We start from the raw sequence: 20,300 nt of genomic DNA, 5'->3' as shown, positions 1-20,300 counted from the left end.
AAGGAGGGAGTAGATGGTGTTATTAGACGTTGTGTGCATGAACATGAACAGGGGCAGATCCTGTAGAAGTGTCATTCCGAAGCCTACAGAGGACACCATGCTGGAGACAGAACTGCTCATAAGGTATTGCAATCAGGTTTCTATTGGCCCACTCTCTTCGAGGATGCTCGTAAGTTTGTCTTGTCTTGTGACGAATGCCAAAGAATAGGGAACATCAGTAAGCGTCAGGAAATGCCTATGAACTATTCACTTGTCATTGAACCATTTGATGTGTGGGGCTTTGATTATATGGGACCTTTCCCGAGTTCCAATGGGTATACTCACATCTTAGTTGCTGTGGATTATGCCACTAAGTGGTTAGAAGTTATCCCCACTAAAAATGCTGATCACCACACCTCTATTAAGATGCTTAAAGAAGTCATTTTTCCCAAGATTTGGAGTCCCTAGATATCTGATGACTGATGGCGGTTCACACTTCATTCATGGTGTTTTCCGCAAGATGCTCGTTAAGTATGATGTCAACCATAGAGTTGCATCTCCTTATCATCCTCAGTCTAGTGGTCAAGTGGAGTTGAGTAATAGGGAGATCAAATTGATCTTACAAAAGACCGTCAATAGATCTCGAAAGAATTGGTCTAACAAACTTGACGATGCACTATGGGCTTATAGGACTGCTTATAAGAATCCCATGGGCATGTCGCCGTATAAAATGGTTTACGGTAAGGCCTATCATTTACCTCTTGACCTGGAGCACAAAGCTTATTGGGCAATCAAAGAGCTCAACTTTGATTTCAAACTTGCCGGTGAGAAGCGGTTGTTTGATATCAGCTCATTAGATGAATGGAGGGCCCAGGCATATGAGAATGCCAAGTTGTTCAAGGAAAAGGTTAAGAGGTGGCACGATAAAAGAATACAAAAAGGAGAGTTCAATGTAGGTGATTATGTCCTGCTATACAATTCTCGTTTAAGATTCTTCACATGCAAGCTTCTCTCTAAACGGGAAGGTCCCTACGTTGTCGAGGAAGTATATCGTTCCGGTGCCATCAGAATCTATAACAATGAAAGGTAATTTTCCTAGGGTGGTAAACGGGCAAAGAATCAAGCATTACATCTCTGGTACTCCCATAAATGTTGAGACCAATATCATCAATATCATAACTCCAGAGGAGTACATAAGGGATGTTTATCAGCCTGTTTGAGTCCCTGAAAACCAAGAGGTATCTGTTTCGGTAAGTAATTAGAGTCCGAAACTTTTACAATAGGAAATTTTCTCCGTTTTGGAATTTATGGAAAATTAGAAAAATAAAAAGCAATCCGGAGAGCGCATGAGGCGGCCACAAGCTTGGTTGTCGCGGCCTACCCCCCTGGCCGCGGCAACAGGGCTTGTGGGCACCTCGTGTGCCTCCCGGACTCCGTTTTCTTGCGGAGCACTCCTTCTGGTCCAGAAAAAATCATTATATATACGCCCGAGGGTTTTGATCTCCGTTTCATGCAGTTTTCCTCTGTCTTCGTTTCGGGCGTGTTGTCTGACACAAATTTAGAGCAAAGATGTCTCCGGAATCTTTTGGAGAGAATAATCTCCCTCAAGATCATGAAGAAATAGATGCTGATCTGAAAAGAGTAGAACTCACGGAAGCGAGGGACAAAGCTAAGGAGAAAACCAAAGCTAGGGAGGAAGTTCAACCTATGTTCAACATTGAAGACGTTGAAGGAGTAGATTTTCTCCAACCCTTCCTCCACGTGATGTCTCCATCCTTGATTGAACTCTTGAGGTTTTGTGAAACAACTTGTGCTCGCAATATTTCCCTTTCTCGTGAAGTTGTTTTGCTGGAAAACCATGTCGCATATCTCAAAGGTATGAATCAAAGATTGATATCTCTCTTGGAATCAAAGGCAAAGACTGCTTCAACAACACCACCACCATCACCACCAAAGGAAGACAACTAGGCATTGGTATGTGCAATCCCCTTGGATTTTGCCAAGCTTGGGGGAGTTGCCCTGGTATCGTATCACCTTTATATCTTTTGATTTTACCTTTGTTTTAGTTCTTTCCTTTTCAGTTTTTATTTCTTCTCTTAGTGGAATAAGTCTTTAGTGTTTTAGTTTGAGTCTTTTTCCTTGTGTCTCCCACGATGTATTCGAGCTTGCAAGCTATATAATAAAGAGTATCTTAGTCAAGGGCTTTGCTTTGTGCCATGATCAAAAGTATGAAAAGAACGATAGCATGAAAGATCATGAGATGATCCTATGGAAAGTGATAGCTTCACATATAACAAGTATGATGATTGAAACTTGTTGAGAGTAGACCAACATAGACCTCAGTCATTATTGCAATTAATAAGAAGTAATAAGGAAAGAGAGGTTCACATATAAATATATCATCTTAGACACTTTCTATAATTGTGAGCACTCACCAAACTATTACATGCTTAGAAGTAGATGTTGGACAAGGAAGACAACATAATAAATTGTGTTTGCTTGGTTTCAAACAATGTTATATGATTAGAGATCCCTTAGCATGTGACGATTGCTTCCACCTCATATTAGCCAAAACTCCCGCACCAAGTAGAGATACTACTTGTGCATCCATAAACCTTCAACCCAGTTTTGCCATGAATGTCCACCATACCTACCTATGGATTGAATAAGATCCCTCAAGTAAGTTGTCATCGGTGCAAGCAATAAAAATTGCTCTCTAATATGTATGATCTATTAGTGTGTGGAAAATAAGCTTTTTACGAACCTGTGATGAGGAAGACATAAAGGGACAGACTACATAATAAAGTTCTTTATCACAGGAGGCAATATAAAGTGACGTTCCTCCGCACTAAGAGGACACGCATCCAAACCTCAAAAGCGCATGGCAACCTCTGCTTCCCTCTGCGAAGGGCCTATCTTGTACCTTTACGTTTTGCCCTTGAAAGTGTCATGGTGATCTTCACCAATTCTTTCTTTAGCCTTTTTCTTGGTGAACGTCATATGCTTGGCAAAGATCTATATTCATATATCATCTTGGAGCTGAGTACTAATGCTTTATTATTGTTGACTTTACCCTTGAGGTAAATGGTTGGGAGGCAAAATTATAAGCCCCTATCTTTCTCTGTGTCCAACTGAAACTTCGATACCATGAGTACCACGTGAGTTGTAACAATTGTGTAAAACAAAAGAGATGATTGAGTATGAGGATTTGCCTTACAAGCTCTTATTTGACTCTTTCCGATGTTATGATAAATTGCATTTGCTTCAATGACTTTGGACGGTTGTTGGCCACTTCTAGGTAAGGTTTTTGTCTCATACTTTGCTTTGTGAAGGAATTGTTACTTTCCCATAAGAATCTCTATGATGTATTGTTGTTCTATGTGTGATCATGATGCCCTCATGTCCGTATTTTGTTTTTTTGACACCTTCATCCCCAAACATGTGGACATGTTTTGGGTCTTGGTTTTCGATTGAGGACAAGCGAGGTCTAAGCTTGGGGGAGTTGATACGTCCATTTTGCATCATGCTTTCATGTTGATATTTATCGCTTTATGGACTGTTATTATACTTTGTGGAACCTTACTTATGCCTTTTCTCTCTTATTTTGCAAGGTTTATTTGAAGAGGGAGAATACCGGCAGCTGGAATTCTGGACTGGAAAAGGAGCAAGTCTGAGTCCTCTATTCTGCGCAACTCCAAATGCCCTGAAAATCAACGTGGATTTTTTTTGGATTTTATAAAAAATATTGGGCGAAAGAAGTGTCACAGGGGAGCAAACAGGGGCCCACAAGCCTGGTTGCTGCGGCCTACCCCCCTAGCCGCGGCAACAGGGCTTGTGGGCACCCTGGTGGCCCATTGGCCCCCCTCATTTGCTATATGAAGGATTTCGTCCGAAAAAATCAGGGTGGAGCTTTTTCGTGGATTCTCCGCCGCCACGAGGCGGAACTTGAGCAGATCCAATCTAGAGCTCCGGCAGGACGATCCTGCCGGGGAAACTTCCCTCCCGGAGGGGGAAATCATCGCCATCGTCATCACCAACACTCCTCTCGTCGGAGGGGAGGCATCTCCATCAACATCTTCATCAGCACCATCTCTTCTCCAAACCCTAGTTCATCTCTTGTAACCAATCTCCGTCTCGCGACTCTGATTGGTACTTGTAAGGTTGCTAGTAGTGTTGATTACTCTTTGTAGTTGATGCTAGTTGGATTACTTGGTGGAAGAGTTTATGTTCTGATCCTTGATGCTATTCATTACACCTCTGATCATGATTATGATTATGCTTTGTGAGTAGTTACTTTTGTTCCTGAGGACATGGGATAAGTCATGCTAATAATAGTAATGTGAATTTGGTATTCGTTCGGTATTTTGATATGTTGTATGTTGTTTTTCCTCTAGTGGTGGTATGTGAACGTCGACTACATAACACTTCACCATATTTGGGCCTAGAGGAAGGCATTGGGGAGTAGTAAGTAGATGATGGGTTGCTGGAGCGACAGAAGCTTAAACCCCAGTCTATGCGTTGCTTCGTAAGGGGCTGATTTGGATCCACTAGTTTAATGCTATGGTTAGACGTTGTCTTAATTCTTCTTTCGTAGTTGCGGATGCTTGCGGGAGGGGTTAATCATAAGTGGGATGCTTGTCCAAGTAAGGGCAGTACCCAAGCGCCGGTCCACCCACATATCAAACTATCAAAGTAACGAACGCGAATCATATGAACATGATGAAACTAGCATGACAGAAATTCCCGTGTGTCCTTGGGAGCGTTTTTTCCTCTTATAAGACTTTGTTTAGGCTTGTCCCTTGCTACAAAAGGGACTGGTCCACTTGCTGCACCGTTGCTACTACTTGTTACTTTTCGCTTGCTACATTTCACCTCACTACACCATCACTTGTTACCGCTACTTTCAGTGCTTGGAGTTATTACCTTGCTGAAAACCGTTTATTAGAGCCTTCTCCTCCTCGTTGGGTTCGACACTCTTACTTATCGAAAGGACTACGATTGATCCCCTATACTTGTGGGTCATCAGCATGCAAAAATCATCAATGGATGAATCAAGCTGCTGACACCCATAAAACTCGCCGTGGAGGAGGACCTTGCGATGGAGTTTGTTGTCGGTGAAGAGGTTGTTGAGCTTGGTCCAGACAGTGTAGGCGTCGTCCTCATCACACACCACCGTCTGAAAGATATCTTTGGAGATGGTGAGGTAGAACCAGCGGATGATTGTGGTGTCGAGGATCATCCAGTCCTCGTCGTTCACCATGAGGACCGAGTCCACGGTGCCATCGATGTGGCCGTGGAGTCGGTACTCACGGAACACCAAGGAGAAGTACCTCTTCCATGCGGAGTAGGAGCCGATGGACTGGTCAAGAACCACCGGAACGCGGTCGAAGATGTTGACATCGCGAACTAGGATAACGTCCAGGCCAGCAAATGGATTGCTCCCGGAGGAGATCGAGGAACGCGGAGAGGCCATGGAGGTGTCGGGGGATGAAGGGTTGTGGTGGTGAAATCGTTGTAGTGGGGATGCGACAACGGCTGTGGCGGTGCTCGAGATGGCGCGGCGGCGGCGCTTGAGATGGCGCGGCGGCGGAGGCTGCGCAAGAGATGGAGCGGCAGCGGCGGCGGCGGCTAGGTCGGGAACGTGGAGGAAACTGATACCATGTAGAAGATTAGGTTTAGGCTGTGCAACACTCAATATTGATTGGGTGCACTAGGCACGTATATATAGGTACAAGATGGGACTCTACCTCAACTATACAAGGAACTAGGAGGAGGGCCCAGTAACACAACATACATGCACAAATATATATTCAACACATCCTACCAGGCCAGCAAACACGTCATCCACCCATACTCATTGTAGTGTCCACCCGCCTCTGTGGGGTGCATGATTTATGAGTTTTTTTAGGGGTGACTGATTTAGGAGTTCTTTTTGTCACTAACTGATTTAGAAGTTATTCCACTAGTTTTAGTGTTGGACTTTTTCCCAAATAGCTGGGTCGGCAGGCTGAAAGAAATAAGTACTCACTTTTGCTTCGATAAATCCCCTAATGTAAGGATGGTCCATGATGCCTTTCCATAATCAGGGGCACGGTCGGTATATTTAGAAAAGTCCTCCCCACCTGCCCCTGGTTGATACATATACGCATATGTTTTCTTTCGGTTGAACGACGTTGCACGATGCGTGGGTGACACGCTGTTAGTGCCATGCATGCACGCGCTTTCCCCGCCTACGCCCTGCATGCACGCACCTGCCACCCTCGCCCGACGTGCACTTTGCAGCCCTGCTGCTACCCGCGCCCCGCTGACACCCTCGCATGCGACCGCGCCCCGCCAACGCCCTCGCCCGACGCGCTCGCTGCGGCCCCGCCGCCACCCGCGCTCCGTTGACGCCCTCGCGTGCCACGCCCCGCTGCCACCCGCACCCTGATGACGCCCTCGCCCGCCACGCCCCGTTGACTCTTGATAATCCCTAAGTGCAATGAATCATCGTAGAAATTTCCAAAGGTGGAAGTGATAAGTATGGAGTGTCGAACCCACAAGGAGCTAAAGGTAAGAGAAATATTCTCTGAAGTCATATCTGCCACTGATACAACTCTACGTACGCCGAACATTTGCTTCCAACTAGGAACGAGAAATAAAACTACGTTGCGGGTATGAAGAGAATATCTTTGCATGACATCGGAGAACTAAAATATAAAAATAGGTGTTGTTATCATAAAGTTAGAATATATTACGATATATCACAAATAGCGAGTGTAGAATAATGATGGGTCGGTGTGCAGAATTGTCCTAGGCAATTTTTAACAAGATCGGTAACCATTATTGCAATTTTATATGAGGGAGAGGCATAAGCTAACATACTTTCTCTACTTGGATCATATGCACTTATGATTGGAACTCTAGCAAGCATCCGCAACTACTAAAGACCATTATGGTAAAACCCAGCCATAGCATTAAAGCATCAAGTCCCCTTTATCCCATATGCAACAACCCACCTACTCGGGTTTATGCTTCTGTCACTCAAGCAACCCACTATAAATGAATCATGAACATATTGCAACACCCTACAATGGGAATTCCTCACGCTTGCGCGATACGGAGAGCACCATAGGACAACACCGATAATAAAGCATGCAACTCAAACTAATCTAGATCATCAATGAACCCATAAGATAAAGGGAATCTACTCAAAAAAATATAGGATAGCAACACATCATTGGATCATAATATGTGTCATAAAGCACCATGTTCAAGTAGGGGATTACAGCGGGGTGTGGGAGAGTGGACCGCTAAAAGAAGACGAGGATGGTGATGAAGAATGTGATGTTGATGAAGACGATCACCGTGGCGATGGTTCCCTCGGTGGCACTCCGGCACCACCGAGAGAGAGGGGGAGAGGGTCTCCCCCTTGTGTCTCCTCCTCCATGGCCTCCCCCCAAGGTGGGGAGAGGTTCTCCCCTGGTCCTTGGCCTCCATGGTGATGATTGCCCCTCCGTCTTCCTCCTCCATGGTCTCCGGTGATGGTGACCCCCTCCGGTAGGGTGCCGAAGAGGGCCAAGATTGGTTTTGCATGGCTCTGGAGGCTTGCGGCGGCGGAACTCCCGATCTAGGTTTCTTTTTGTGGGTTTCTGTATTTATAAGAATATTCGACGTTGGAATCACGTCACGGGATTGCTCGAGGGGCCCACAAGCCAGTGGGTGGGCCCTGGTGGCTTGTGGTTGTCTGAGGACTCTTCTCCGGTATCTTTTTGCTCCATTATTTTTCATATTTTCCAAAAATATTCTTCATAAATTTTCAGCCCATTCCGAGAACTTTTATTTCTGCACAAAAACAACACCATCGTAGTTGTGTTGAAAACAGCGTCAGTCCGGGTTAGTTCTAATAAAATCATAACAAAATCATATAGTATTATTGTAAACATGGCATAAATACTTCATAAATAATAGATATGTTGGAGGCGTATCAGCATCCCCAAGCTTAATTCCTGCTCGTCCTCGAGTAGGTAAATGATAAAAGAAATAATTTATGAAGTGTGAATGCTAGCATAGTGCATAAATTTGACCAATGATAGTTCCAAACACTTTTTCTATCATCATTATATACCATAAACAGTAGCTCATCTCATAAAACTTCTCATGATGAAGCAACAAGCTATTCACGTGTTAATGTGCAGACAATAAAGTTTCTTGAAAACTAGCAAACTATGCTTTTAGTCACCAAACAATTGCAATTCATCATATTTTCAGGACGGGTCTATGTAAGAGCTTTTATTTAGCAAATTCCACATACTCAACTATCATATAGTCTTCCATGATTATTGACACTCAAAGCATATTTTTAGAACAAATAGCATCCGTCGAACACACAAAAAGATAGGGGCTTAAAGTTTCACCTCCCAACTTATTTATCATATAGATAATTGTTAACAATAATAATTCATGATCAAATATATTTGTATGGATATATATGTTTGGATCTTTCCCCACCACATGATGCTTGCCAACTAGTACTTTGAGGTTGGAATAGAAAGTTAAATCAACAAGAATAGTAAATAACATGAAAGTAAATAGATTGGCCCTTCGCACAGGGAAGTAATGATTTGCATATGTGCTAGAGCTCGAGCTTTTAAAATAGAGATGAATAATAATTTTGAGCGGTATGATTTCATTGTCAACATAACAACCGAGAGATCTCGGTATCTTCCATGTTAGATTCATTATAGGCGGTTCCCAAATCGAATGGTAAATTTTTTACTCCCCTCCACCAATCAATCACACTCCACGGCGAGCCGAATACACGGGTACCGTCCATACAAACAACAATCTTGGGGAGTTTTGTTTCATTATATTTTGATTTGATTTTTGAGCATGTAACTGGCATCCTGAATACCAACCACTTTCTCGTGAATGATAGTGAATCAACACATATCGTGAGAATAACCCACGTAGCATGGAAGATACAGACAACCCCTAGTCACTACATGAGTGATTCAGGCATACAAAACAGAATATTATTTGAAGGTTTAGAGTTTGGCACATGCAAATTTACTTGGGACGGCACGTAAATATCGCATATAGGTAGATATAGTGGACTCTCATGGCAAGAAACTGGGTTTAAGGGTTGTTGGATGCACAAGTAGTATTTCTACTTAGTACGAAATGCTCGCTAGAAAATGATGATTTTTGTCTTCGTAGTATGTTGTCATGAAGTTTTTCGCCTCCTCGGTAATGAACGCCTCAGCCATCGATGCTTTAATTCTACGTTTATTTTTACATTTTTCTCAAAGTGTCTTCTGCATTCTCTCAGTTGAAAAGCACCAACGATTTTGCACGATCCCCCAATCTTGCCTCGGTCGGGAGATGTAAAATCAAATGCTGCATTGGATTAAAGAAGCCCGATGGAAAGATCTTCTCTAACTTGCAGAGCAACTCTAGTGCCAACTTTTCCATGTCATCTAGCACGCCAGGCTATAGTTCTTTCGCACAAAGAATATGGAAGAAATAGCTCAGCTCTGCCAGTACTAGCCATTCATCCTCAGGGATAAAGCCACGCAGCATCACCGGCATTAACCGCTCAAGCCATATGTGCCAATCATGACTCTTGAGACCAAATATTTTCATTTTTTCAAGACTCGCTCCCCTCTTTAGATTCGTTGCATACCGATTGGGGAGCATCAAGTGCATTTTCACCCACAAGATAATTTCCCTCATAGCTCCCCTTCCAAGATTGAACTAGGCCTTTGGCTTTGGCCAATTATGCTTTCCTTTCGGTTGTCGCATGTTTTGTAATGGTCTATCACATAGAATCTATTGATCGAATAACGCATGCGCCGGCAAGTCATCCATCGAGTACATGTACGAGACATGTGTTTTGAAGTTTTGTTTTCTAGTGGCGTTGTATGACTTGAACCCATTATCCTAAGCTTCTTGCAATTCATCCTTAAGCGGTTGCATGTACACATTCATATTATTCCTCGGATAGTTGGGCCATGGAATTATCACCGTCAGGAAAATGATCTTTCTTTGCATAATCTGTCAGGGGGGAGATTGAGTGGAATGACAAGTATAGGCCAACAACTGTATTGAGTTGTCGTCATACCAAACAGATTGAACCCTCTGTGGCGACGCAGACTCGAGGATGCCTTGGATCCGCCGCTTTATCCTCATGTAATGCATCGAAGTGCTTCCACGCAAAAGCATCTGATGTGTGTATGAACATCTGATTCTCATCTGCATCTAGTTTGGTTCTTTTGCCCAATTTGTGCCACGTCATCTGTGTGGCCGTATCTTTGACCATGAAAAGACACTAATGTCTTGGTATGATTGGCATATACCAATTAACACTAACGGTGATTTTGGTCTCCCTCTTCTCACCCATACCGTTGTCTACCACAACATACCTAGAAGACTTGCAAATGGGAGAATAGTTCAAGCCCGCATACTCAAGCCTAAATAATGCACATCCTTTCTCACAGGCAGCTATCCTCTCATAGGGCATCTTAAGTAAATGAAGGATTTTGAAAGACTTGTACAGGTTTGCACGCATTACATGGCCTTTGGGTAGAAAGCGTACAAATAGTGCCATCATCACGTCGTTGTATTCTCTGTCCAAGTTGAATTGAGCCTTTAGAGCCATTACTTGTGCGATGGCATCTAGATGACAAATCCAGTGTGCTCGTGGAGAAGACGTCTTGAAGACTCCAACATTTCATTGAAGGCCTTTGCAGATTCCTCCATCTCATTGTCTGAATCCCGAGCATCATCAAAGTCTTGCACCATGTCTTTGATCCCGATACCATGCTCATTGGTGCGACGACGAACCACCTCAGATCTGGTACATTGGGCAGACTCACCATGAAATGTCCACATCATATAATCAGGCATAAAACCCCACTTCTGCAGATGTTTACCCATTTCACTTTGTGTCCTCTCTGAAAAGTTGCCGCACCTAGGACAGGGGCACCAGGTTTTTATTTGGCCATTTGCAAATGCGGCTTTCAAAACCCCCTTGGTTTTTGCACTGACAATACAAGCACCAAATTCATATTCATCAAGTTATATATAATGTAATTAAGACTAGACACAGAACTAAATATTGTTGTCATATGATTTATTCCACAATTTTATTTTAGGCATTTTCTGGAATTATTTTATAATCAAAAATACTAATATTGCATCAGTACTGACGTCGGCAGGTCAACTGGCCGGCCACGTCAAACCTGACAGCCAGGGCCCACTAGCCAGTGACACAAGTGTTAAATAGGGTTTAATTTTAAACTTTTATTTCTAATTAGGGTCTGGGCCCATTGTCAGTGGCTCATTAGGTTAATTAATCTGGTTAGTTAATTTTTCTGATTGACTTAATTTAAACAGGGTTGGGCCCCACCTGTCTGTGACTCAGGGGAGTCAAACCCCTGGTCGACAGGGTCAGACCCACCGGCGGCTCGACACCGGCGAGGTCCGAGACGGCGGAGGTGATCGGAAATCACCCTCCGGTGACCATTCGAGTGGCAGAGGCTACCTACATGGAGCTGGGACTCGCCCGCATCCATTCCAGCCGATTAGGGGCTCTGAGGTGGCCTGGAGCAACGGTGGCGACGAGCGGAGCGGTCGCCGGAGTTCGGCCACGGTGGGGAACACGGCTATTTTACCATACAAAAGGGAAACAAGATTTCATGGATTGAATCCTATCTCTAATCCGTAAAGATGGGTCCTAATCACACCCGAGTACGTGTAGATTGGATTCGCTCCCCGTGCTCTACTCTGGTCCGAGGCAAAATTTTGGCAGCACCTCCCCGCCGTTCTCCAGATACATGTCTCGTCAACAAGTTGAAAAATGTGTATCCGGAGAACAATGGGGTGGCATTGACGAAATTTTGCCTCAAACCAAAGTAGAGCACGGGAAAAGAAACCCAATCTACTCGTACTCGAACTGTCAATGGATAATGTGGACAATTCAAAAGGATGACAGTTATAAATATGCAAAGATATGCATATTTATAGATGCCACCCTTTCGAATGGAAGACGCCTAGGCTATGAGACTTGACATGAAAGTAAAATCTAGTCACATCGGCACGACGATCGAAACAGAGCAAAATAAGGGAGGGGACAAAGATGACAACCGAACTCACCTCTAGTTGAACGGCGACGGCAATGACAACGGTACCAACAGTGCTCCTAGAGGTGAAGGGAAGATCCCTTCACATAAAAAGCAAATTCGACTAATGTTAAGCTAAATTTATCGTATGACAGACAGAAACAGGAAAAGTAGTGCTTCTTCAAGCTTTCAAACAAAGAGGAACAACCTCTGATAAATTTATTTATTCTCATGCTCACACATGACCTAAAAAGAAAAGGAAAAAAGGGATCTTGCATGAGAACAAAGTGAAGAACTGGATTCCCCATAATAGGTGAGACACGTTTCTTGAAACATACATAATAGTATAAATCAAGTTCATAAGTTATGCCATTTGTGGATAAATGGAAAGCAAAGCAACAGAACACCACGCCACGGGCGTCGGCACACCCGTCCAGCAGCAGCACCACCCTCATTACCCGATCCAGCAGTAGCACCCAGCAGCAGAGCAACATCAACGACAATGGAGGAGAAGAGGATCCTCACTGAGAAGGAGCCGGAAGGCAGAGCTCCTATGATGACAAGAGAAGATAGAAGAGGAGGCGGGCGTGGGTGGAGCTAATGTGGGAGGGCTGGTGCGGGAGGGCCGGCGTGGTGGAGGAGAAGCTGGCGGCGGCGGATAGTGGGTGGAGCTACTACGGGAGTGTGACAGCCCGAGACCGACGTTCCAGAAGATTCCCCTTTATTTTCGTTTTCGTCATGTGGTTATTTTTATTTGCCGCATCATCATCGCATCATGTGCATCATCCGCATTGCATCGGCATCCCGTTGCCGCCAGTTTTCAAAACTTGCATCCGTTATTAGTTGTCGGTTCTCGTCGTTGCCCGTTCTCAGCCCGACAGCACTCGCACGCGCCCGCGGCATCGTCAAAGCCTATTTTTAAAAGTGTGTATAAAATACTCTCTGATTGAGTTGAAACTTGGCATGCTGTCTTAATATATTATAGGTAGACTGCCTGCCAAATTTCTTCGCAATCGGAGTCCGTCTAGTACCCGAACGGTCGACCGTAGCGGCACCGTATTCGGTCTATCGTCGGACGTCTTTTGGTATTTTCAATCTCGTTGCCAGGTCGCCCGTTTTCCCTCTCTTCCCCGGCTAACCTACTCTACATGGCCACTTGCCCGTTCCCGCGTGCGAAACCGACCGATTTAGATCGCGCGGTTGAAACCGGGGCGGAAAACTGCTAAACCTAGCCCCCCCTTTGCCTATTTAAGCACCCCTAACCTGCCCCTAAAGGAAACCCTAGCCCGTGCCTCGAAATCCGTGCCACCTACCCCCAGCCGCCGCTCTCTCTCTCTCCTCTCTCCTCAGCCCCAGCCACCACGGGCCCGCAAGCCCAGATCGGGCCCGCCCGGGCCCGGATCGCCCCGGCGCCGCCGCAGCACCTCCCGAGCGCCTCCCGGCCCCGCCCTGCTCCTCTCCTCCTCCTCTTACCTCGATCTCTCTCTCCCTCACCTCTCTCTCTCTCCCATGCAGGTCTCCGGTCGATCTGCACCGTCCTCCGCCCGGAGCTCGCCGCCGCCACCGAGAATGGGGCTCCCGTGCCCGGATCCATCTAGATCCGGCCGGCCCCCATCGATTCCCCTTCCCCTCGCCGGAGTTCCCCTGCTGCGCCGCCGCCAGTGCCATGTCCTCGTGCTCCTGGAGAGCACGGGAGGACGAGGCCCTCGCCTCGCATTGACCGCCTCGTAGCCTCCAGTGCCGGTCGGCCGCGCCAACCCAGGCCGAGCGCCAGCCCAAGTCCCAGGCCGTCTTCTCGCCCCGGCCTCCTTCCTCCGCGAGAAGGCATGTCGGCCCAGCTGCCTCCGCCGACCAAGCCGGCCCAAGGTGAGGCCCTCCTCCGCCCGCGTTGTTGTTCGCCCTAGGCACATTTTAGTAAGAAGCGTCGTTGCCACTAATTCAGCCCAGATTCGAATCCGGCCCAAAAGTGTTTTTTAGGATTTATAATTTAATTCTTTTTCGGAAGTTATGAGATTTTAAAACGCCCGTAGTTAATTAACTGTATGTCAGATCGAGGTGATCTATAGTTTGACCTGCCGAATGCCTAGAAACGCGTGATGTCCTATTATGTTTTTGTCCCGTATTAATTTTTCGTGCGTGTCCGGATTGCTCAAACCCCATAGATAAAATGCTCATATTTTTTGGGACCTTTTTACATGTGTTTTAGAGTTGTTGTTGGTATTTTTGCATGTGGGATTCCGTAGCTAGTTTGTTATACCGCGTTTAGGACATATTCCCGCATATATGTGTGGCGTTGTTTTTATTTTGCAACCCTCATGTTATATATGTTTTCGGGGTAGAAAAATCCATAGAATTTAACTGTGTATTTAGTTTTAGCTTTTGAGCAAGTTAGTGCACATGATACTTTGTCGTGATGCCCTTTTGTTTATTCTGTGGGATTTAATCCGTGCTTGATATGAACGAGTTGTCAACTAGAGATTTGCCCTTGGATGTGTAGACTAGCCCTGGTATTTTGGTTGCAATATAAATCCATGTTTAGGTGAGGTTTGCTTGCTCTCAACATGCTAGGAAACAGTGCTGATTTGGAGATGCTGAAATATTTTTAAGTCTGAAATCTGTTATATTTCGTTGCTGTCTTGCCTTGATTTTATCTGGTGTTCTGTAGCTCTTTTGAGGTTAGTGCAATGGAGTTAGTTGTAGACTTTAGGATTCTCTAGCATGTTGTCCATTTTCATGCCATTTGGGGTCATGTAGCTTATGGTTTTGCTGCTGTCAATATGCCTTCAGATAGAAAACTGCACTTTCATAAACTGTGGTTTTCACTAAGTCTGGAACTGCTTGTGAGCAACCATTTTGTGAGTTCTTTTCCTAGTGATCCATGCTTCCATGCTAGATTTTATTAGTTGTATGTTGTAGTGATTCTTTCCCTCTATCGTCTCATGCCTTGTTTGAGCAATTTGGATTTGTGTAGCTCATCGTTGTGGGGTGTAGAAAATGCTATGTGGCTGATTTTGGCAGATTGTAGTGATTTCTTGTTTAGCCCGTAGTTGTTGAACCGTTGCTCCGTTTTGATTGTGTCCTATATGAAACTTTCTTAGAATCTCGTGTGGTTTCATATTATCTTGCTGGTTGTATGTTTTGAGATGTTGTGGTTGCCATTTGCACACATATTGCATTCATGCCATCATATCTTGTGGTGTTCGTATCTTTTGAACCGTAGCTCCGTTGGAGATGTTCTCTATGTGTAAATTGCTTGTAACGATGCGTAGAATCACATGAACCTATTTATTTTGCTGTTTAATAAACATTTAAACGTGTTAGTGCATATCTGGATAGAATTGTAAATTAACGTATGAGGTCATTCCCGAGATGCTATATATCATTTTCGACCTCATTTAAAATGCCTATATAGGTAGTTTAATTACGCTTCACCTCTTGCCATGTTTAACCACATTTAATATTGCCGTGTACCTAATCGGAATAGAACTAAATAATTCATATGTGGAGTTTCGTCAATATGCAACTCATTGCATATTGAACTTCACTTAATGTGTAGTGTTTGATTGTTGTGAATTGTCATGATATGTCTTGTATATATTTAGTTGCTCATGCATCATTTGTGTTGTGCATCGTGTGGTGTATATCGTGTGTTGATGCTTGTTCCGGTTTGCTTCGTCTCGATAGAGTTCCGCAAGCGTGTCGGATTGTGAGGAGCCGTTCGACTACATCGGTTCGTCTGCTTCACGGAGTCATTCTTCTTCCAAGCGGGATATCAGGCAAGATGACCATTTCCCCAGATACCATTACTATCATTGTCATGCTAGTATTACCGTTTCTATCGTTATGTCTCGTTGCCTACCACATGTTAAATATCAGCCTCTCAACCTTGCCATGAAAACCTTCAACCTCTTCACAACCTAGCAAACCACTGATTGGCTATGTTACCGCTTGCTTAACCATGTGTTAGTGTTGCTAGTTGCAGGTGCAATTGCTTCCATATGATAACATGGGTTCCTTATCATGTCACCATATTAAATGCTATCTAATTTAATACACCTATATACTTGGTAAAAGGTGGAAGGCTTGGCCTTTCTAGCCTCATGTTTGTTCCACATTTGCCCCCTTAGTTTCGGCTACCGGTGTTATGTTCCATAATTGAGCGCTCCTTACACGATCGGGGTTGTTATGGGGACCCCTTGATAATTCATTTTAGATTATATTTGGTCTGGCAAGGAGAACATTGGTACTACATTTGCCCAACATAATAATCTTGTTAATAATGAAAGCATAGGGCGTCATGAACCTGAGGAGTAATTCTACATAATATAGGGGGCCAGTGCTGATGGTGCTGGTCCAAAACAGAGCCGTTTGCGGGGCCAACCTGGGGCAACTCGGGAGATTTCTATCAGGCCACTGTACGTTGCGCTCATCCGTCGTCTCCTGAGAACGAGATATGCGGCTCCTATCGGGATCGTCGACACGCTGATAACCCACAAGTATAGGGGATCGCAACAGTTTTCGAGGGTAGAGTATTCAACCCAAATTTGTTGATTCGACACAAGGGGAAGCCAAAGAATATTATCAAGTATTAGCAGTTGAGTTGTCAATTCATCCACACCTGAAAGACTTAATATCTGCGGCAAAGTATGAGTAGCAAAGTGGTGTGATAGCAACAGTAGCAACGGTAATAGTAGCAGCAGTAGCAACAAAGTAATGTACCAAGGACTAGTAGGAAAAAGCTCGTAGGAATTGGATCGGTGATGGATAATTATGCCGGATGATATTCATCATGCAACAGTTATAACATGGAGATATATGTAACTAGCTCCAGTTCGTCAATGTAATGTAGGCATGTATCCGTATGTAGTCATACGTGCTTAGGGAAAAGAACTTGCATGACGTCTATTGTCCATCCCTCCCGTGGCAGCGGGGTTCTAATGGAAACTAAGGGATATTAAGGTTCTCCTTTTAGTAGATAACTGGAACAACGCATTAGCACTTAGTGAATACATGAACTCCTCATACTATGGTCATCTCCGGGAGTGGTACCGGCTATTGTCACTCCGGGGTTGCCGCGTGAAAATACCTCGATGACGCCTAGAGGGGGGTGAATAGGCTATTTAAAAACTTCTTCGGATTTGGCTTAAACCTAATGCGGAAATAAACTAAGAGGATACTTTTCAAGAAAAAATCCTAAATGCAATAGGCACCGCAATGTGTATCAACAACACGATCTACCAAGATGGACACAATACAGTTACTAACAAGCACAAGCAAGTTGCACAAACTTACTTGAGCTATATCACCCGACAAGTAAGTGAACGACACAAGATACTAGATCACACTATAGCACACGATATATCAAAAGCTGCAAGTGTGAACGTGTGGATATAGAGGGTATGCTTGAACGATTAATCTTGTACAAAGAAATAGCCAACACAATATAACGAGCACAAACAATATGCAATGTATGTATGCTCAAGTAACACAAGTAAACCACAAGTAAGGAGTTAGGGTTAAGGATAACCAAGGTCACTGAGACAAAGATGTATCCCGATGTTCAATTCCTTGGAGGGAAGCTAGTCACCGTTAGAGAGGTGGATGTTACCACGAAGGCACACCAACGCCACGAAGGCTCACCCTATTCTCCCTTTGATATAACACCACGAAGGCATTTCTCAACCACTAGTGGTAAGCCTTTAAGGTGGCTTCCAAACCCTCACAAACTTTTCAGGGGGTAATCACACGGATTGATTCCTCTCCGAAGAACTCCTACCGCCTAGGAGTCTCCAACCTCCGAGAGTAACAAGATCACGGGGAATGCTCAAAACTTGCTCAAATCTCAAATAGCTTGGGTTGAGAGAAGGAGAGGGAGACGATCTATCTTTTGATTGGAACAACTCTCAAAGGGGCTCACAAATGCTCTTGGGATCTAAGATTTGGTGTGAGCAAATGTATGTCGGGAAGAAATGTGTTCTTGTGAGGATATGGCTGTGTTGGGCACCCTCTCACGAAGTGGGAGGGGGTATATATAGTGGGGAGAGTAAAACAGCCGTTGGGGTCACTTAAGTCTGACAGTGGTCGGACATTCGACAGTTCTCGGATGTCCGTACGTCCACCAGGAGTCGGACGCCTGACAGGGGTCGGTCGTCCGAGGGATGTATATATGTTTGGAACCACTGTGTAGTTGCACAGGGACCGGACGTCCGGAGGAAGCCAGATGTCCGAGTTATTTGACTCAAACTTCTCTGGTGCAAGATTCCGGATTTCCGAAAGTGGTCGGACGTCCAGAGGGAGCCGGATGTCCGAGTTATATGGCTCTGATTTCTCTGGTATAGGATTCCAGATTTCCGAAGCAGTCAGTCGTCCGGCCCTCGGACGTCCAGAGGAAGCCGGATGTCCGAGGCATTGGTTCTGTTTTCAGATAACAGCAGAGCAGTGGAGATGTGGTATGAGAAGAACAGTGGATATGTAGTTTGAGCAAGTTCATCGCAAAACCTGTGATCCCCTCTTAATAGTGCGGGATCCCTAAAGACTCAAGAATTATAAAAGGGTACCGACGATTCATACTTGAGTGTATACTTTTATTCGCTGATCATCACTCCGCACCACTAATGTCAAAGGGACTGAGACCTTTGAGTTAGCCCTTTCACTTGAGCTTGATGTTGTTGTTCCTTCTTGTCTCAAGTTCAAAGCAAGACATGATGAAGTCTTCAAGTAGCTCTCCCATACACAATGTGGAAATCCTATCCTATGTATTCATCTTCATTCGTCCACCATGTGAATATCCACAAGAATCAAGCATGTAGTGCTCAGGAATGCTTATCTTGATCTTGTCCTTGTCAGCACATGAGCTTGTCCTTATCAACACATGATCATTCACAATAGCTTAAAGGGGATTAGTGATTAATTATCTATATGTGTGTTGTCAGCAACACCAAAACACGATTAAGGGCATGACTGCACTTTCACCGGGTCATAACACATAGTAGGTGACTACAACTTGCAAGATAGGATCAAGAACACACATATATTGACGAGAACATAATAGGTTCAGATCTGAAATCATGGTAGTCGGGCCCTAGTGACAAGCATTAAGCATGGCAAAGTACTAGCAACATCAATCTCAGAACATAGTGGATACTAGGGATCAATCCCCATCAAAACTAACTCGGTTACATGATAGATCTCATCCAACCCATCACCATCCAGCAAGCCTACGATGAGATTACTCACGAACGGTGAAGAGCATCATGGAATTGGCGATGCAGGAAGGTTGATGATGACGATGACGACCATCTCCCCTCTCCGGAGCCCAGAACGGACTCCAGATCTGCCCTCCACAGGAAGAACAGGAGGTGGTGGCGCCTCCGTATCGTAAAACACGATGAACTCTTCTCCTTGATTTTTTTCCGAACGGAAGGGACTAAATACAACTGGAGTTGGAGGCGGCGGAGCTCCTAGGGCTCCACAAGTCTGGTAGGCGCGGCCAGGGGGGCTTGCTACCTCTTGAGCTTGCGTTGGTTTTCCCTAGAAGAGGAAAGGGTGATGCAGCACAGTAGCAGTAAGTATTTCCCTCAGTTTTGAGAACCAAGGTATCAATCCAGTAGGAGTATCAAGCCAAGTTTCCAAAGTACCTGTGCAAAAACGGCAAACTTGCACCCAACGCTACAAAGGGGTTTTCAATCCCTTCACGATTGATTGCAAGGTGATATCTGAAGGTGGAAAGTGCAACAAAGTAAAAGTGTAAGGCTGAAAATATGATGTGAAGTAGACCCCAGGGTCATAGTGTTCACTAGAGGCTTCTCTCAAAATAGCAAATATTACGGTGGGTGAACGAATTACTGTCGAGCAATTGATAGAACCGCACAAAGTCATGACGATATCTAAGGCAATGATCATACATATAGGCATCACGTCCGAGACGAGTAGACCGATACTTTCTGCATCTACTACTATTACTCCACACATCGACCGCTATCCAGCATGCATCTAGTGTATTGAGTTCATGACGAACAGAGTAACGCCTTAAGCAAGATGACATGATGTAGAGGGATAAATTCATGCAATAGATATAAACCCCATCTTTTTACCCTTGATGGCAACAACATGATGCGTGCCTCGCTACCCCTTCTGTCATTGGGTGAGGTCACCGCATGATATGAACCCAAAACCAAGCACTTCTCCCATTGCAAGAATCATAGATCAAGTTGGCCAAAC

The sequence above is a fragment of the Hordeum vulgare genome, chromosome 7H, assembly GCF_904849725.1.
Source record: "Hordeum vulgare subsp. vulgare chromosome 7H, MorexV3_pseudomolecules_assembly, whole genome shotgun sequence".
Lineage (NCBI taxonomy): Eukaryota > Viridiplantae > Streptophyta > Magnoliopsida > Poales > Poaceae > Hordeum > Hordeum vulgare.
Note: the sequence above shows the minus strand (reverse complement) of the source record.